The sequence below is a fragment of the Loxodonta africana genome, chromosome 3 (genome assembly GCF_030014295.1).
Source record: "Loxodonta africana isolate mLoxAfr1 chromosome 3, mLoxAfr1.hap2, whole genome shotgun sequence".
Classification (NCBI taxonomy): Eukaryota; Metazoa; Chordata; class Mammalia; order Proboscidea; family Elephantidae; genus Loxodonta; species Loxodonta africana.
In genome coordinates this window covers 34,596,200-34,616,612 of record NC_087344.1, presented here as the reverse complement: position 1 = coordinate 34,616,612, position 20,413 = coordinate 34,596,200, and positions in this window count along the sequence as shown.

The window sequence follows — 20,413 nt, the reverse complement described above, 5'->3', positions numbered from 1 at the left end:
ATCATGATGTCACTCATTGGTCCAGTTGTTAGCATTTTTGTTCTCTTTATGTTGAGGTGCAATCCATACTGAGGGCTGTGGTCTTTGTTCTTCATTAGTAAGTGCTTCAAGTCCTCTTCACTTTCAGCAAGCAAGGTTCAGAACTTTGTAGGTAGTAGTTATTTCATTGCCGTCTAAGACCAACCTAATTTTTTCCCTATCCTCTTTAAGTGTCTTGTTTTTTCTACCTAAGTGTTGCCTGTCCATATATTTGTGGTGGTCTTTATTTTCAGGGATTCTAGTTTTTATGTTGGTTCTTGTCCTCCATTATCATTTGGGTTTTTGGTCATTCTGTCTGTGTTTTTCCTTTGTGTTCATTAGGATTATCTCCTTCTTCTGTGTCAATAATTCAATTTTCAGCCATGAGTATACAGTTTTATGGTGCAGTATATTAATATGGCCCTTGTAGCCATAGTCTTTGTCATTCCTACCAAATGACTTGCTGGGACTATGCAAATGAGGTGCGTGTGGCCCAACAAGGGAATTGGATAGCTTGCTAATAGTGTAAATAAGGTGCATGGCACACTTGTAGGGGTAAAAACCAAAAAAACAAACCCATTGCCATCAAGTCAATTCCGACTGATAAAAAAAAATAGCAACCCTATAAATAAAAAAAAAAAATTTTTTTTTTTTAATTTATAGGACCATGCAAATAAGGTGTATGGAACCCTAATGAAGGGATTAATCAGTTTTGCCATCCCCTAGGCTTATGAGCCATCCCAAAGGTGGGAAGAGACGACCTCAACACCACTAAGAGAGAAGAGCCAGGAGTGGAGGGCATCCTTTGGACTCAGGATGCCTGTGCTGAGAACCTTCTAGATCCAGGAGACAGAGAGAGAGCTGTAACACCGGAGTCGGTGAGAGACAGCAAGAAGCAGCAGCAGAGAAATGGTGGCAGCAGAGGCAACAGAACCAGGAGACCAGCAGGAGGCTATGCGTTGGGCTTCCTGGCCTACAGAGTGATTAAGCTGAACACTTTCAGGCAGAAGACTTCCTGGCAAAGTAGGGTACCTGTGGGCACTTGGCAGAGCTAGGCTCACTGACTCACAGAGCAACAGAACGGGGTGCCTTTGAGCTAAGGCTAGAGTGGGGTGCCTCCTGGCACTTATCAGCAGAGCTGAAAAAGCTTTGTAACACTTGCCAAAGCAGGGCAAAGGCCGAAGGGCCAGAGAGAGGCATGCCTGTGGTCGTGGCTGAGAAGAAGCTGTCCTGATTGAAGAACTGTATCCTGAGCGTTCCTGAACCTGAACTGTAACCTGCCACTTCCCTAATAAGCCCATAATTCCAAATATTGTCTGTGTGGCCATTGCAGTGGAGAAGTAGAGTGCCATGGGAGGGATGGTTAGTGTCAGAATTGGTGAAAAGACAGGAGGGTGGATGCATGTCTGACCTCCACGTCATAGGAATCAGCCTTGGGCTGTAGATCTTAATTCTCTTTCCCCCTTGTGAAGTTAGAGGGAGTCATACACCCCCCAGCCACACCAGTTTTACACAGGGGATAACTGATGTGTCTCTGAGGGAGGATACCATATGGCCATAAGGGCTACTGGGAATACCTTTGGCCAACGGAGCTCAAAGATTTCTGAAAATTTTGCTGATTTTAATTTAAGGATGCCATTGATTCTTTCACCCTTTCCAGAAAATTGCAGGTGGTAAGGGCAGTGTAGTTTTTCGGTGATAGGTAGTATTTTACAGAGTTCCTTTATAATGGTTCCTTAGTGTATGCCTTGGTCACTTGGTATAAAAGTTGCCATGCCTTAAGTTGGAAACACAAAGTTAAGCAGCTGTAAGGGCTGTATTTTTGTTGGAAGGAAAGACTTAAATCTATCCTGCAAATAGACATAAAATAACTAAAACATTCAAATCCATGGAGGGCGGAAGCTAGGATAAATGCTCTGAAGGTGTTCAGAGGTCCTTGAGGTTTTGGTTCTTAGCCATGTCTCATCTTTCTGAGTTTTTTTCTCCCAGGGTTATAATTTGACAGGCAATATGAGCCAACAACAACCTAATCTGTTTTTTAAATATTTGTCAACCAATGTTGACTTAAGAGGAAACCCTGGTGGCGTAGTGGTTAAGTGCTACGGCTGCTAACCAAAAGGTCGGCAGTTTGAATCTGCCAGGTGCTCCTTGGAAACTCTATGGGGCAGTTCTACTCTGTCCTATAGGGTCGCTATGAGTTGGAATCGACTCGATGGCAGTGGGTTTGGTTTTTGGTTTGGTTGATTTAAGGTAGTAACCAATTTGTCTGTACCAGGGTGAGTAGTTTCATGGAGAAATTTAGCTAACATCTCTTTGAAAACATCTGAGATTATCTGAATGAAGAATTGTATTTGTGTGCTGTCGAGTCGATTCCGACTCAGTGACCATATTTTTTTCCAGGCTGCCTTTTCAGAATCACGGACTAAACATTGATATCTTATAATGGCCTCTTTGAATTCCTCCAGAGGCAGATCATTTGATAGTTCAGTTAGGATCATAACCTTGGTTAAGGCTGCTTGTTTGGCATAATGATCTGCTAGAGCCTGCCCTTCAGCTTCCATATAATATTAAAGAGTCTGACTCCATTTTTTAAAATTTTATTATTGTGCTTTAAGTGAAAGTTTACAGTTCAAGTTAGTTTCTTGTACAAAACTTTATACACACATTGTTAGGAGACCCTATTTGCTCTCCCTATAATGTGACGCTCACGCACACTCATCCTTTCTACTCCGAATTTACCGTGTCCATTCAACCAGCTCCTGTCCCTTTCTGCCTTCTCATCTCACCTCTGGATGGGAGCTGCCCATTTAGTCTCATGTATCTAATTGAGCCAAGAAGCACAGTCTTCACGAGTGTCATTTTATGTCTTACAGTCCAGTGTAATGTTTGTCTGAAGACTTGGTTTCGGGAATGGTTTTAGTTTTAGGCTAACAGAGAGTCCGGGGGCCATGTCTTCTGGGGTCCCTGCTGTCTCAGTCAGACCATTAAGTCTGGCCTTTTTACTAGAACCTGAGTTCTGCACCCCACCTTTTTCCTGCTCCATCAGGGACTCTCTGCTGTGTTCCCTGTCAGGGCAGTCACTGGTGGTAGCTGGGCACCATCTAGTTCTTCCTGGTCTTAGGCTGATGGAGTCTCCAGTTTATGCGGTCACTTCTGTCTCTTGGGCTAATATTTTCATTGTGTCTTTGGTGTTTTTATTTCTCCTTTGCTCCAGGTGGGCTGAGACCAATTGATGCATCTTAGATGGTCACTAACTAGCTTTTAAGACCCCAGATGCCACTCACCAAAGAGGGATGCAGAACATTTTCTTAATTAACTTTGTTATGCCAACTGACCTGGATGTCCCCTGAAACCATGGCCCCCAGACCCCCACCCCTGGTACTCTGTCCCTTGAAGTGTTTGGTTGTGTTCAGGAAACTTCTTAGCTTTTGGTTTAGTCCAGTTGTGCTGACTTCCTCTGTATTGTGTATTGTCCTTTCCTTCACTAACGATAATTCTTGTTTACTCTCTAGTTGGTGAATATCCCTCTCCTTCCCTCCCCACCCTCATAACCATCAAAGAGTGTTTTCACCTTTTCTCAAGTTCTTATAATAGTAGTCTCATACAGTATTTGTCCTTTTTCAACTAATTTACTCAGCATAATACCCTCCAGATTCATCCATGTTATGAGATGTTTCAGGGATTCATCGTTGTTCTTTATTGTTGAGTAGCATTCCATTGTGTGAATATAGCATAATTTATTTATCCATTTGTCCACCAATAGGCACCTAGGTTGTTTCCATCTTTTTGCTATTGTAAATAGTGCTGCAATGAACATGGGCGTGCATATATCTATTTCCATGAGGGCTTTTATTTCTCTAGGATATATTCCAAGGAGTGGGATTGGTGGATCGTGTGGTACTTCTGTTTCTAGCTTTTCAAGGAAGCACCAAATCAATTTCCATTCCTACCGGCAGTGTTTAAGTGTTCCAGTCTCTCCACAACCTCTCCGTCATTTATTATGTTGTGTTTTTTGGATTAATGCTAGCCTTGTTGGGATGAGATGGTATCTCATTGTAGTTTCGATTTGCATTTCTCTAATGCACGCATTGCTTTTTTTTTTTTGTAATGGCTAATGATCTTGAGCATTTCCTCATGCATCTGTTAGCCAGCTGAATGTCTTCTTTGGTGAAGTGTCTGTTCATATCCTTTGCCCAGTTTTTAATTGGGTTGTCTTTTTGTTATTGAGGTTTTGCAGTATCTTGTAGATTTTAGAGCTTTGACCCTGATTGGATTTGTTGTAGCCAAAAATTTCTTCCCAGTCTGTAGGTAGTCTTTTTACTCTTTTGGTGAACTCTTTGGGTGAGCATAAGTGTTTGTTTTAGGAGCTCCCAGTTATCTAGTTTGTCTTCTGGTGTTTGTGCATTGTTAGTAATGTTTTGTATTCTGTTTATGCTATGTAGTAGGGCTCCTAGCATTGTCCCTATTTTTTATTCCATGATCTTTACCATTTTAGATTTTATATTTAGGTCTTTGATCCATTTTGAGTTAGTTTTTGTGCATGGTGTGAGATATAGGTCTTGTTTCATTTTTCTGCAGATGGATATCCAGTTATGCCAGCATCATTTGTTAAAGAGACTGTCTTTTGCCCATTTAATGGACTTTGGACCTTTGTCAAACATCAGTTGCTCATATGTGGGTGAATTTATGTCTGGATTCTCAGTTCTGTTCCACTGGTCTATGTTTCTGTTGTTGCACCAGTACCAGGCTGTTTTGACTACTGTGACAGTTTAATAGGTTCTAAGATCATTTAAGATCAGGTATTGTGAGGCCTCCCACTTTGTTCTTCTTTGATGATGCTTTACTTACCAAGGGCATCTTTCCTTTCCACATGAAGTTGGTGATTTATTTTTTCTTCTTATTAAAAAATGCCATTGGAATTTGGATCGAGATTGCATTGTATCTGTGGATCGCTTTAGGTAGAATAGACATTTTCACAATGTTGAGTCTTCCTATCCATGAGCAAGGTATGTTTTTCCACTTATGTAGGTCTCTTTTGGTTTCTTGCAGTAGTGTCTTGTAGTTTTCTTTGTATGGGTCTTTTATGTCTCTGTTTAGATTTATTCCTAAGTATATTATCTTCTTGGGGACTATTGTGAATGGTATTGATTTGGTGATTTCCTGTTCGAAGTCTTCTTCGTTGATGTAGAGGAATCCAACTGATTTTTGTGTGTTTATCTTGTCTGCTGATACTTTGCTGAAATCTTCTATTAGTTCCAGTAGTTTTCTTGTGGATTTTTTTGGGTTTTCTGTGTATAAGATCATATCATCTGCAAATAGTGATACTTTTACTTCTTCCTTACCAATTTGAATGTGCTTTATTTCTTTTTCTAGCCTAATTGCTCTGGCTAGGTCCTCCAGCACAATGTGGGATAAGAGTGGTAATACAGGGCATCCTTGTCTGGTTCCCGTTCTCAAGGGGGATTACTTTCAGGCTGTGTCCATTTAGGATGATGTCAGGTCTTAGTTTTGTATAATGCCTTTTATTATGTTGAGGAGTTTGCCTTCTATTTTGTTGAGAGTTATTATCGTGAATAGGTGTTGGACTTTGTCAAATGCCTTTTCTGCATCAATTGATAAGATCATGTGGTTCTCGCCTTTTGTTTTATTGTTTGTTTTTCTAATGTTGAATCATCCCTGCATGTTGTTGTTGTTAGGTGCCGTCAAGCCAGTTCCAACTCATAGCAACCCTATGTACAACAGAGTAAAACACTGCCTGGTTCTGTGCCATCCTCACAATCGATGCTATACCTAAGCCCATTGTTGCAGCCACTGTGTCAATCCATGTCATTGCAGGTCTTCCTCTTTTTCACTGATCCTCCACTTTACCAGGCACGATGTCCTTCTCCAGGGACTGATCCCTCCTGACAACATGTCCAGAGTATGTGAGATGTAGCCTCGCCATCCTTGCTTCTAAGGACCATTCTGATTGTACTACTTCGTCCAAGACAGATTTGTTTGTTCTTTTGGCAGTGCATGGTATGTTCAATATTCTTCTCCAGCACCACAATTTGAAGGCATCAATGCTTCTTCAGTCTTTCTTATTCATCGTCCAGCTTTCACATGCATAGAAGGTGATTGAAAACACCATGGCTTGGGTCAGGTGCACCTTAGTCTTCAAGGTAACATCTTTGCTTTTCAACGCTTTAAAGAGGTCTTTTACACCAGACTTGTCCAGTGCAGTATATCTTTTGAGTTCTTGACTGCTGCTTCCGTGGATGTTGATTGCAGATCCAAGTAAAATGAAATCCTTGAGAACTCCAATCTTTTCTCTGTTTATCATGATGTTGCTAATTGGTCCAGTTGTGAGGATTTTGTTTTCTTCATGTTGAGGTTTAATCCATACTGAAGGCTGTGGTCTTTTGTCTTCAGTGAGTGCTCCAAGTTCTCTTCACTTTCAGCAAGCAAGATTGCATCATCTGCATAACACAGGTTGTTAATGAGTCTTTCTCAAATTCTGATGCCCCATTCTTCATATAGTCCAACTTCTCAGATTATTTGATTAGCACACAGATTGAGTAGGTACACTGAAAGGTTACAACCCTGACGCACACTTTTCCTGACTTTAAATCATGCAGTGTTCTCTTGTTCTGTTCAAACGACCACCTCTTGATCTATGTTCAGGTTCCTCATGAACACAATTAAGTGTTCTGGGAAAGTATTCTTCACAATGTTATTCATAATTTGTTATGATTCACACAGTTGAATGCCTTTGCATAGTCAATAAAACACAGGTAAACATCTTTCTGGTATTCTCCACTTTCAGCCAGGATCCATCTGACATCAGCAATCATATCCCTGGTTCTGTGTCCTCTTCTGAATCTGGCTTGAATTTCTGGCAGCTCTCTGTTGATATACTGCTGCAGCTGCTTTTGAATGATCTTCAGCAAAATTTTACTTGCATAGAATATTAATGATATTGTTCAATAATTTCCACATTCGGTGGGATAACCTTTCCTGGAAACAGGCATAAATATGGATCTCTTCCACTCATTTGGCCAGGTAGTCAGTTGTCTTGACACAGACAAGTGAGTAATTCCAGCGCTGCATCCATTTGTTGAAACATCTCAATTGGTATTCCATCAATTCTGGAGCCTTCTTTTTTGCTAGTGCCTTCAGTGCAGCTTGGACTTCTTCCTTCAGTACCATTGGTTCCTGCTCATATAGTACCTCCTGAAATGGTTGAACATGACCAGTTCTTTTTGGTACAGTGACTCCGTGTATTCCTCCTATCTTCTTTTGATGCCTCCTGAATCGTTTAATATTTTCCCCCATAGAACCCTTTGATACTGCAACTCAAGGCTTGAATTTTTTCTTTAATTCTTTCAGCTTGAGAAATGCCGAGTATGTTCTTCCCTTTTGGTTTTCCATCTCTAGCTCTTTGCACATGTCATTATAATACTTTGTCTTTTTGAGCCACCCTTTGAAGTCTGTTCAACTCTTCTGCTTCATCATTTCTTCCTTTTGGTTTAGCTACTTAACTTTCAAGAACAAGTTTCAGAGTCTCTTCTGACATCCATTTAGGTCTTTTTTTTTCTTTCCCGTCCTTTTAATGACCTCTTGCTTTCTTCATGTATGATGTCCTTGATGGCATTCTACAACTCGTCTGGTCTTCCGTCATTAGTGTTCAACGCATAAAATCTATTCTTGAGATGGTCTCTAAGTTCAGGTGGGACATACTCAAGGTTGTACTTTGACTCTTGTCTACTTGTCTAATTTTCTTCAGTTTCAACTTGAACTTGCATATGAGCAATTGATGGTCTGTTCTGCAGTCGGGCCCTGGCCTTGTTCTGACTGATGATATTGAGCTTTTCCATTGTCTTTTCCCACAGATGTACTCAATTTGATTCCTGTGTATTCCATCCGTTAAGGTCCATGTGTATAGTCAACATTTATGTTGATGAAAAAACGTATTTGCAATAAAGAAGTCATTGGTCTTAGAAAATTCTGTCATGCAATCTGTGGTGTCATTTCTATCACCAAGGCCTTATTTTCCAGCTACTGATCCTTCCTTGTTTCCAACTTTTGCATTCCCATCTCCAGTAATTATCAATGCATCCTGATTTCATGTTCAATCAATTTCAGACTGCAGAAGTTGGTAAGAATCTTCAATTTCTTCATCTTTGGCCTTAGTGGTTGGTGCATAAATTTGAGTAATGGTTGTATTAAGTGGTCCTCCTTGTAGGAGTGTGTATCCGATCACTGACAGCGTTGTACTTCAGGGTAGATCTCAAAATGTTCTTTGTGATGCTGAATGCAATGCCATTCCTCTTCAAGTTATCGTTTCAGTTATAGTAGACCATATGGTTGTCAGATTCAAAATGGCCAATACTAGTCCATTTCAGCTCACTGATGCCTAGGATATCAATATTTATGCATTCCATTTCATTTTTAATGACTTCCGATTTTCCTAGACTCACACGTTGCACATTACAGGTTCTGAGTATTAATGGATGTTCGCAGGTGTTTCTTCTTATTTTGAGTTGAACCACATCAGCAAATGAAGGTTCCAAAAGCTTGACTCCATCCACGTCGTTAAGGTCGACTCTACTTTGAGGAGGCAGCTCTTCCCCTGCTGTCTTTTGAGTGCCTTCCAACCTGAGGGGCTCATCTTCCTGCTCCCACGTGTCTGTCAGTTTATCATACTCTGGGGGCTTGAGTGTTGCTGTGATGCTGGAAGCTATGTCACCAGTGTTCAAATATCAGCAAGGTCACCCATGGTGGACAGGTTTCAGCTAAGTTCCCAGACTCGGACTAGGAAGAAGGACCCAGCAGTCTACTTCTGAAAAGATTTAACCAGTGAAAACCTTATGGATAGCCAGGAAATATCCCTGCAGACTTGATTTGAATCCCACCTGGTCATGATGAATTATTTTTTGTATACGTTGTTGAATTTTATTGGCTAGAATTTTGTTGAGGATTTTTATGTCTATGTTCATGAGGGACATTGGTCTGTAATTTTCTTTTTTTGTGGTATCTTTACCTGATTTTGGTATCAGGGTTATGCTGGTTCCATAGAATGAGTTTGGGAATATTCCCTCCTTTTCTACGCTCTAAAGTATCTTTTGTAGTAGTGGTGTTAACTCTTCTCTGAAAGTATGGTAGAATTCTCCAGTGAAACTGTGAGGGTCAGGGCTTTTTTTTGTTGGGAGTTTTTAAACTATATTTTCAGTCTCTTCTTTTGTTATAGGTTTATTTAGTTGTTCTACCCCTGTGTTAATGTACGTAGGTAGTGTGTTTCTAGAAATTTGTCCATTTCCTCTAGATTTTCAAATTTTTAGAGTACAAGTTTTCACAATATTCTATTACGATTCTTTTAATTTCAGTTGGGTCTGTTGTGATATCACCCATTTCAGTTCTCATTTGGGTTATTTGCTTCTTGTCCTGTTTTTCTTTTGTCAGTTTGGCCAGTGGTTTATCGATTTTATTGATCTTTTCAAAGAACCAGCTTTTGGTATTAAGTCTTTCAATGGTTTTTCTATTCTTTATTTCATTTAATTCTGCTCTAATTCTTATTATTTGCTTTCTTCTGGTGCCCGAGGGCTTCTTTTGCTGTTGTCTTTGTATTTGTTCAAGTTGTAGGGTTAATTCTTTGATTTTGGCCCTTTTTTCTTTTTGGATTTGTGCATTTATTGGTATAAATTGACCTCTGAGCACTGCTTTTGCTGTGTCCCAAAGGTTCTGATAGGATGTATTTGTATTCTTGTTTGATTCTCTGAATTTCTTTATTCTGCCCTTAATTTCTTCTATAACCCAATAGTTTTTGAGCAAGGCGTTGTTGAGTTTCCACGTGGTTGATTTTCTTTCCCTGCGTATTCGTTTCTACTTTTATGGTTTGTGGTCAAAAAAGATCCTTTGTAATATTTCAATGTTTTGGATTCTGTTAAGGCTTGCTTTATGGCCTAATATGTGGTCTGTTCTGGAGAATGTTCCGTGTGCATTGGAAAAGAAAGTATATTTGGCTGCTGTTGGGTAGAGTGTTCTGTACATGTCTATGAGGTCAGGTTGGTTGATTGTAGCATTTAGATCTTCTGTGTCTTTATTGAGCTTCTTTCTAGATGTTCTGTGTTTCACCAAAAGTGGTGTGTTGAAGTCTCCTACTATATTTTGGAGCTGTCTATCTCTCTTTTCAATGCTGTTAGAGTTTATCTTATATATTTTGGAGCCCTGTAATTGGATGCATAAATATTTATTATGGTTATGTCCACCTGGTGTATTGACCCTTTAATCATTATATAGTGTCCTTCCTCATCCTTTGTGGTGGGTTTTACTTTAAAGTCTATTTTGTTAGAAAGTAATATTGCCACTCCTGCTCTTTTTTGATTGTTGTTTTCTTGATATATTTTTTTCCATCTTTTGAGTTTTCATCTGTTTGTGTCTTTAAGGCTAAGGTGTGTCTCTTGTAAGCAGCATATAGACGGATTGTGTTTTTTATCCACTCTGCCACTTTGTCCCTTTATTGGTGCATTTAGTTCATTTATATTCAGCTTAATTATTGATAGGTATCAGTTTAGTGCTGTCATTTGGATGTCTTTTTGTGTGTGTGTGTGTTGTCGACAGTTTCTTTGTTCCACTTAATTTTCTGTGCTGAGTCATTTTTCCCTCTGTAGTTTCTTTTCATCCTTTTGATAGTTGTTAATTTTGTATTTGCTGAGCCGTCATATTTGTCTTGTTTTTTATTTGGATGTATAGGATCGTTGTTTTCCTTTGTGATTATCTTAATATTTACCCCAATTTTTCTAAGTTTAAACCAAAGTTTTATTTATTTATATCACCTTGACTTCCTCTCCATATGAAAGATCTATGACTACATTTTTCTGTCCCTCTTTTTTGTTTAAATGTTGTCATCTTTTACATAATGATATCTCCGTTTCCCTGTTTTGAGTGTTTTAGCTTTGATTTATTTTTGTGACTTTCCTATTTGTGTTGATGCCTTGGTCATCTAGTGCTGCTATAACAGAAATATGAAAAGTAGATGGCTTTAACAAACAAATTTATTCTCTCACAGTCTAGTAGGTTACAAGTCCAAATTCAGGGTGTGAGCTCCAGGGGAAGGCTTTCTGTTTTTGCCAGCTCTAGAGGAAGGTCCTTGTCCTCAGTCTTTCCCTGGTTGAGGAGCTTCTCAGGCACAGGGACCCCAGGTTTAAAGGATGTGTTCTGCTCCTGGTGCTGCTTTCTTGGTGGTTTGCGATCCCCAAATCTCTGCTTGCTTCTCTTTCCTTTTATGTCTTAAAAGATAAAATGTGGTGCAGGCCACACCCCAGGGAAACTCCCTTTACATTGGATCAGGGGTGTGACCTGGTAAGGGTGTTACAATCCCACCCTAATCCTTTTAACATAAAATTACAATCACAAAATGGAGGACCACACAGAATACTGCAAATCATGGCCTAACCAAGTTGATACACACATTTTGAGGGGTACGTAATTCGATCCATGACAGTTGATATCCAGTTGCTCTGTTCTGTGTTCTAGCTTTGGGTTGTTATGTTCCTGACTTTCTAACTGGAGGACTCCTTTTAGTATTTCTTGTAAATTTGGTTTGGTTTTTGCAAATTTCCTAAACTTTTTGTCTGTAAATGTCCTAATTTCGCCATCACATTTGAGAGACACTTTTGCTGGATATATGATTCTTGGCTGGCAATTTTTTCCTTCAAATCTTTATATTTGTCATCCCATTGCCTTCAGGCCAGCATAGCTTCTGCTGAGTAGCCCGAGTTTAGTCTTATTGACTCTCCTTGGTAGGTAACTTTTCATTTATCCTTAACTGCTCTTAAATTCTCTCTTTATCTTTCTTTGGTTTTGGCAAGTTTGATTATAATATGTCTTGGTGACTTTCTTTGGGATCTACCTTGTGAGGGGTTCAATGAGCATCTTTGATAGATATCTTCTCATCTTTCACAATATCAGAGAAGTTTTCTGCCAACAAATCTTCAACAATTCTCTCTGTATTTTCACTTATTCCCTCCCCTCTCCCCTCGTTCTGGTACTCCAATCACTTGTAGGTTATTCCTCTTGATAGAGTACCACATAATTCTTAGTATTTCTTCATTTTTTTTTAATTCTTTTACTTGATTTTTCCTCACAGATGTTGTTGCCAAGTGCTTTATCTTCAGTCTGACTAATTCTGACTTCCATTGCCTCAATTCTGCTCTTAGGACTTTCTATTGAATTGTCTAATTCTGAAATTTTATTGTAAATTTTCTGAATTGCTGTTTGCTGTCTCTCTGTGGATTCTTGCAGCTTATTAAATTTGTCATGATGTTCTTGTCTAATCTACTTAAGTTCCTCTAATGCTTTGTCTGTGTGCTGCTTGGCTTGTTCTGCATTTTGCCTGATCTCCTTCTTGATCTCTTGAAGAGTTCTGTATATTAATGTTTTGTATTCTACCTCCAGTAATTCCAGGAAGTTTTCTTCGTTCAGAAGATTTCTTGATTCTTTATTTTGGGTGCTTGCTGAAGCCATAGTGGTCTGCCTGTTTATGTGATTTGATATTGACTGTTGTCTCCGAGCCATCAATAAGTTATTGTATTTATGTTTGCTTAATGTGTCGTGTCATCTTGTTTTATTTTGTTATGCCCAGATAGGCTGCTCAAGTGAACTAGTTTGTGTATTGGCACCTTTGAAACTCTAATGTCCTGTCATCAGGTGGTTAGAGTTGTTACTAGGTATGTGAACCCAGGAATCCATTTACTTTTCTTGTATGGATTCAGCTTAGGTGTCCAGATAGTCAGTCAGTAAGTGTGTGATACAGGCACTTACCTACAGCCCTAGATAAGCAGGGGTGATTGGTTTAGGCACAGATATCTGGTTGCAGTAGGGAGTCATGCTAGGCAGGGGTCTGACAACCACCCCGAGTGTCTGTGAGGAAAGCGTGTCCTTGTTCCCTGCAGCATGTAGGTGGGTTGGTTTTGCAGCTGGGCTATGGGCACATAGTGCTTTTGGCTGTAAGGACTGGGAGCCACCACTTATTCTCAGACCCCTGTCACAGGTGACTAGGTGTCATGGGTGGGGGGCCACCAGTCCCCAGGCCCCTGATGTGGGTAGGTGATCAAATGTCATGAACATTTGCTTAATAGGCAGACAGAGTCCAATGTCATGAACCTGACTCTCCACCATGTAGCTGAAATAGTTGTAATAAGACTTCAGATATATATCCTGTTGTATTGTGCTAATGAGGGTCTATGCTGCTGAAATGGGCCCACAGAGTTCTATGCAGGGATGAAAGGCATTCAAAGTCCATGGACCCCTTTTGCCTGTGCCTAAACAAAGGAGCTGTTTCTGCCCTGAGTTCCTGGCTTAGGGGAGCTGGCAGATTATTTTTTTCCCTGTTTGTTAATTTGTTCCCTCTCCAAGGCTGGGAGAATGGCTCAGGATGAGTACAGGGTCCTTCTTCTGGCCCAGGGGATGCAGCCAGCTGGGACCCAGTACACTATGGGAAGAGAGCAGATGAGTGGGAGAGAGGTTTTTCCCAAATGGTATTTTTGGATCCGCAAGGTAGGTTAAACACAGGTACTTATTTTTTACCAATTGAGGGCTGCTCCTCACTTGTTCTGGAGGGTTGAGCAGACTCTCTGCCGCTTGTTCTCTCCTGATGTGGAAAATACATCCCAAATGCCACTGCTTGCCTCACTGCATTTGTGCCAGGGGAATTGGCCTGTGGGGTGTCGGTTCCCACCGGGTCGGGTATAGCTACTCCTCACTGCTTCTGAACTGTTTCTCCCTGCTGCTCAGTCTAATTCCTCAACTTTACCTTTGATGTTCAGGGCTCCTAGCTTGTCATATATAATTGATTCACTTGTTTTTTGGGGGTCTTTGTTGTAAGAGGGACCACAGGAAGCGTCTGACTACTCCTCCGTCTTGGCCCCGCCTCTCTCCTGTCTTTTTAATGACCTTCTGCTTTTGTTATGTATGATGTCCTTGATGCCACTCTACGACGCGTCTGGTCTTTGGTCGTTGGTGTTCAATGTGTCAAATCTACTCTTGAGATGGTCTCTAAATTCAGGTGGGATATACGCAAGTTCGTACTTTGGCTCTCATGGACTTGTTCTAATTTTCTTCAGTTTCAGCTTGAACTTGCATGTGAGTAATTGATGGTCTGATCTGCAGTCAGCCCCTGGCCTCATTCTGACTGATAATATTGAGCTTTTCCATCATCTCTTTCCACACCTGTAGTCGATGTGATTCCTGCATATTCATCTAGTGAGGTCCACATATATAGTCACAGTTTGTGTTGGTGAGAAAAGGTATTTGCAATGAAGAAGTTGTTAGTCTTGCAAAATTCTGTTATGCAATCTCTGGCATCATTTCTGTCACCAGGGCCGTATTTTCCAACTACCGATCCTTCTTTGTTTCCAACTTTCACATTCCGATCACCAGTAATTATCAGTGCATCCTGAGTGCATGTTTGATCAATTTCAGACTGTAGAAGTTGGTATAAATCTTCAATTTCTTCATCTTTGACCTTAGTGATTGGTGCATAAATTTGAACAATAGTCATATTAACTGGTTTTCCTTATAGGGGTGTGTGAATATTATCCTATCACTGACAACATTGTACTTCAGGATAGATCTTGAAATGTTATTTTTGATGATAAATGCAACACCATTCTTCTTCAAGTTGTCATTCCCAACATAGTAGACCATATGATTGTCTGCTTCAATGTGACCAATACCAGACCATTTCAGCTCACTAATTCCTAGCATACTGATGTCCATGCATTCCATTCCATTTTTGACAATTTCCAATTTTCCTAGATTCATACTTTGTACATTTCAGGTTCTGATTATTAATGTATGTTTGCAGTTGTTTCTTCTCATTTTGAGTTGTGCCACATCAGCACATGAAGGTCCCCAAAGCTCCCTCAATGTCATTAAGGTCAGCTCTACTTTGAGGGGAGGCAGCTCTTCCCCAGTTTTCTTTCGAATGCCTTCCAACCTGAGGGTCTCATCTTCCGGCACTATATCAGACAAAGTTCTGCTGCTATTCAGAGTCACTGGACCAAAAAGAATTGGTTGACATTCAACCTTTTAATAACCTTACGTATGATCAGGAACTGAGGGTACTGAAGGAAGAAGTCCAAGCTGCACTAAAGGCATTGGCGAAAAACAAGGCTCTGGAATTGATGGAAGTCTAATTGAGGTGTTTCAACAAACCGATGTAGCACTGGAAGTGCTCGCTCATCTATGCCAAGAAATTTGAAAAACTGCTATCTGAACAACCTTCTGGAAGAGATCCATATTTATGCCTATTCCCAAGAAAGGTGATCCACCCAAATATGGAAACTCTTAAACAATTCATTAATATTACACACAAGTAAAATTTTGCTGAAATTCATTCAAAAGCGGTTGTAGCAGTACACCAACAGGGAATTGCCAGAAATTCAAGCCAGATTCCAAAGGCAACACGGAACCGGGGATATCATTGCTGATATTAGATGGATACTGGCTGAAAGCAAAGAATACCAGAAAGATGTTTACTTGTGTTTTATTGACTGTGTTAAGGCATTTGACTGTGTGGATCATAACAAATTATGGATAACATTGCGGAGAATGGGAATTCCGGAACACTTAATTGTGCTCATGAGGAATCTGTACATGGATCAAGAGGAAGTCGTTTCAACAGAACAAGAGGATACTGCGTGGTTTAAAGTCATGAAAGGTGTGTGTCAGGGTTGTATCTTTTCACCATATTATTCAATCTGTATGCTGAGCAAATAATCTGAGAAGCTGGACTATATAAAAAAGAATGGGGCATCAGGATTGGAAGAAGACTCAATAACAACCTGCGTTATGCAGATGACACAACTATGCTTACTGAAAGTGAAGAGGACTTGAAGCACTTACTGATGAAGATCAAAGACCACAGCCTTTTGTATGGATTACACCTCAACATAAAACAAAAATCCCCGCAACTGGACCAATAAGCAACATCATGATAAACGAAGAAAAGACTGAGGTTCTTAAGGATTTCATTTAACTTGATCCACAATCAACAGCCATGGAAGCAGCAGTCAAGAAATCAAAAGACGCATTGCATTGGGCCAATCGACTGCAAGAGACCTCTTTAAAGTGTTAAAAAGCAAAGATGTCACCTTGAGGAATAAGGTGCGCCTGACAGAAGCCATGGTGTTTTCAGTCGCATCATATGCATGCAAAAGCTGGACAGCGAATAAGGAAGACCAAAGAAGAATTGACGCTTTGGAATTGTGGTGCTGGGGAAGAGTATTGAATATACCGTGGACTGCCCGAGGAATGAACAAACGTGTCTTGGAAGAAGTACAACCAGAATTCTCCTTAGGAGCAAGGATGGTGAGACTACGTCTCACATAGTTTGGACATGGTATCAGGAGGGATCAGTCCCTGGAGAAGGACATCATGCTTGGTAAAGTAGAGGATCAGCGAAAAAGAGGAAGACTATCAACAAGATGGATTGACACAGTGGCTGCAACAATGGGTTCAAGCATAGCAACAATTGAGAAGATGGTGCAAGACCACGCAGTGTTTCGTATTATTGTGTATAGGGTCACTATGAGTCGGAACTGACTCGACAGCACCTAACAACAACAACAACCAGCAAGGATGTAGTAGCTCAGAGACCAGTAAGAATCATTACTGGAGAACCACTAACAGAAAACACTCCAGAGACTGCCGTGCTCCATGGTCTAGGTGGAAAATTGTGACCAGGACAAGAATGAAGAGTGGGAATGGAGAGAAGGGGTGGACTTAGGATTCATTATAGCCAACAAGACAGTTAATGAGCATTAGGGATGTGGGAAAAGAAGAATTTAAGGGGGATGCCGAGATTTTGGCTTGAGCAAGTTGATGATGAATGGGGATGTGTGTGTGTGTGTGTGTGTGTCAAAAGAAAGAGAGAGAGGGAATGCCATGGGTCATGGTTGGCCATGTCCATCTACTGATGAGTAAATGGAGGCTCAGCATAAGCCAGTAGTCCTAGTTCCCAGAGCGGGGAAGCAGCAGAGACCCTGAAGCAGCCCTTTCCTCGGGGGGCCATAGAGCAGACAGTGAGTGAAATCAACCCCACCAAAGTCAGGCACCACGTGAGTGGCCAGTCAGTGCTTTCCTGCCTGGGGCCTTGGTCTCTCTGTCATCAGAGAGAGTTGGGCTAGAAGTTCCCTGAGCCTCTGTCCTGGGTCCCGCTGCCCTGCGGCCCAAAACCCAACCCATGCTCAAGTTCCTGTGTGTGTATATGTGTGTGCTCCCCCCGGTGGGCACCGCGGTAGTACAGTATGAGAGGGGAGAGGGTTGGTCATGGCCTAGGAGACCTTCTCTGAGGGCCAGTGGTGGTCAGCTTCCCAGGGGAGAATGATCAACTTTTAGAAGAGAAAGAAGGTGAATAGCTTCTGCACTCTCTGTGGGGAAGGGGTAGTGCAATCAGAGATTTCTCTGAAAAACACTCCCTGAACTCCATGTCTCCAGCCCCTTCTTAGATTTATGGGGAGAGCCTGATAGAAAGGAGAGATCAGCCACACAGGAGAGTGGGATAGGGGGTTGGAATCAAGGGAAACTTCCTGGAGGAGGGGCTGTTTTTTCCCAGATCTGAAAGCAGATAGGGCCTGAATGGAAGTGGAAGGGAGAGGGAAGGGTGAGGAGAGACCAAGCACCTGGTCCCTGACCTACCAGCACCTGCTCAGCATCCTACTCTTTAGCATCTTAGCCTTCTTTCTGGCCCAGGAATTGGAGGTGGTTGCTAAGATCCAGCTGTTCCAGTTGGGCTGTGAAATGACTGCATCGGACCCAGGAGCACTTTGGTGCCTTGTTCTGGGCCATGGAGAGACTCAGTGAGACTGAGAGGGGAGTCTAAGGCAGAAAATGGCTGACCCAGGGGCAGGCTGAGTCTCAGGGGGACATTTAGGGGGTTCCGTGCCTCCAGGTTCCCCACGCCCACCCGGCCCAGTTCCCTGCAGCCCCTCATGGGTATGGTAGGGGTGACTCCAGGAGCTGAAGTGCTGTGGGGAGCACAGAGCAGGTGGCAGACGGTCAGGTAGCACGTTGGACAGACCACATGTCCAGAGCAGTTGGTGCATGACATTCACATGCAGAGAGATGGGGTCACGTGTATACGCTGTCTGTGGGCCCCCACAGGCCCATGTGTATGCCACCATGGACACAAAGGCTGCTTGCCCCACATAGTATCCGCCCACCTCTGCCTGTGGTAGGAAGGCTGGCATCCCATATGGTCAACCCAGCTGTGGCCCATGCCTACCCCCCTCATGTGTACACACATCCTCACTGAGTGCACACTTATGCCATTCTGTGTGCAACTCCTCATTGAATATTTGGGAAGTTGAGGCTCAGAGAGGGACAGGGAACAGTCCAGGACACACAAGGTGGGCAGAGTCCAGAGGATAAAGAAAGCTCTATCTTCCTATGCCAGGGATCAACTCCCTTCCATTGGGTTTGTTTGGAAATGAGCCCATAAGATGTGAAGGACCCCGGGCCAACCCCTCCCCATGTGGGACCACTTTCCTTTTGGTGTCTGTGAAATGAGTATAAGTCCTCACCTAACTTCAAGGAGGAGAGAGGACAATCAAGATCAGCCCAAGGCTGATCCCTATGAGGCGGACAACATACATACCTCCACTCTCCAACCTTTTTACCAATTCTGACACCAGCCCTCCCTCCCAGGACACTCTCTACTTCTCCTCTGGGTTTAATAACCCATTGCAATGGCCACACTGTACTCACAGACCATACTTAAACAGTTAAGTAATTTATTAAAGAACAGGGTACAATTTGGGGTCAGGATCAACAGGTATCACTCAGGAATCAGGTTCAGGAAGTATGTAGGCAGTCTCCTTTCTTCAGTGCAGGACAGCTCTCAGCTCCTGTCATGGGTTGAATAATGTCCCCCCAAAAATGTGTGTATCAATTTGGCTGTGCCATGATTCCAGGTATTGTATGATTTTCCCATATGTTGTAAATCCTGCTTCTATGTTTACGAATGAGGATGGGTGGCAGTTGTGTTAGTGAGGCAGGACTCAGTCTATAAGACTGGATTGTGTCTTGAGGCAATCTCTTGAGATATAAAAGAGAGAAGCTAGCAGAGAGACACAGGGACCTCATACCACCAAGAAAGAACCACTGGGAGCAGAGCCCATCCTTTATACCCGGGGTTCCTGCTCGGAGAAGCTCCTAGTCCAGGGAAAGATTGACGAGAAGGACCTTCCTCCAGAGCTGACAGAGAAAGCCTTCCCCTGTAGCTGATACCCTGAATTTGGACTTCTATCCTACTAGACTGTGAGAAAAAAAACTTTTTGTTAAAGCTATCTACTTGTGGTATTTCTGTTATAGCAGCACTAGATAACTAAGACAGCTTGGCTGCCTGAGGGTAGGCTCCTCTTGGCCCTGCCATCTTTCACCGCCAGTACTGCTACTGGGGCTCTTCCAGGCCTCTTTTTGTCTTCAGTGTTAAAGCCCTTGACCCATGTTATAGCTCTTTTAGGGGGTTCCTTGCTCCTCTCACTGTCTCTTTCTTTCTGCTTTTTCTCTTTTTCCTTCTGCTTCCTCAAGCTTCTTGCTCTTTACACAACCTCTGTGGGGCTGGCTGTATATATACACAAACTCCTCAATTTTAAGGCATGGCCCTCTGACCAGGGCCACAAACTGACGAATTCCCACTCAGTAGGCCACAGATAATTCATTTGCATACTAGGTGTGGCTGGGCTACAAGTCACCTCATTTGTATAGTTTATTGACCAATCCCCGCAAGGTGCATACCAATCACAGGGAAGGCTGCAGCCCAGGACCAGATGAAAACTATCAAACCACAAGTTATTTACAGCTAACGTCATATGAAGGAACTCATTTCACCACAGAATCCCTACATGCAGTCATGCACGCAAACACACACACACACGCTCTGACTTTATAAGTGAGGACAGTGGGGGTGGGCTCAGGAGGAGATAACACCAAGGAGATGGCAAGGATAAAAGAAAAAAGAGAAAGATCATGGAAGAAAAAATAGGAACAACGTTAGGAGCCCTAATACAAGGCATAAACAGAATACAAAACATTACTAAAAATGACAGAAACCAGATAACTGGGCCAAACCAAAAAACCAAACCCACTGCCGTTGAGTCAATTCCAACTCATAGCGACCCTATAGGACAGAGTAGAACTGCCCCATAGAGTTTCCAAGGAGCACCTGGCAGGTTTGAACTGACAACCTCTTGGTTAGCAGCCCTAGCACTTAACCACTACGCCACCAGGGTTTCCTAGATAACTGGGAGCTCCTAAAAATCAAACACCTATGCTCATCTAAAGATGTCACCAAAAGAGTAAAAAGACCACCTACAGATTGGGAAAAAATTTTCAGCTATGACATCTCCGACCA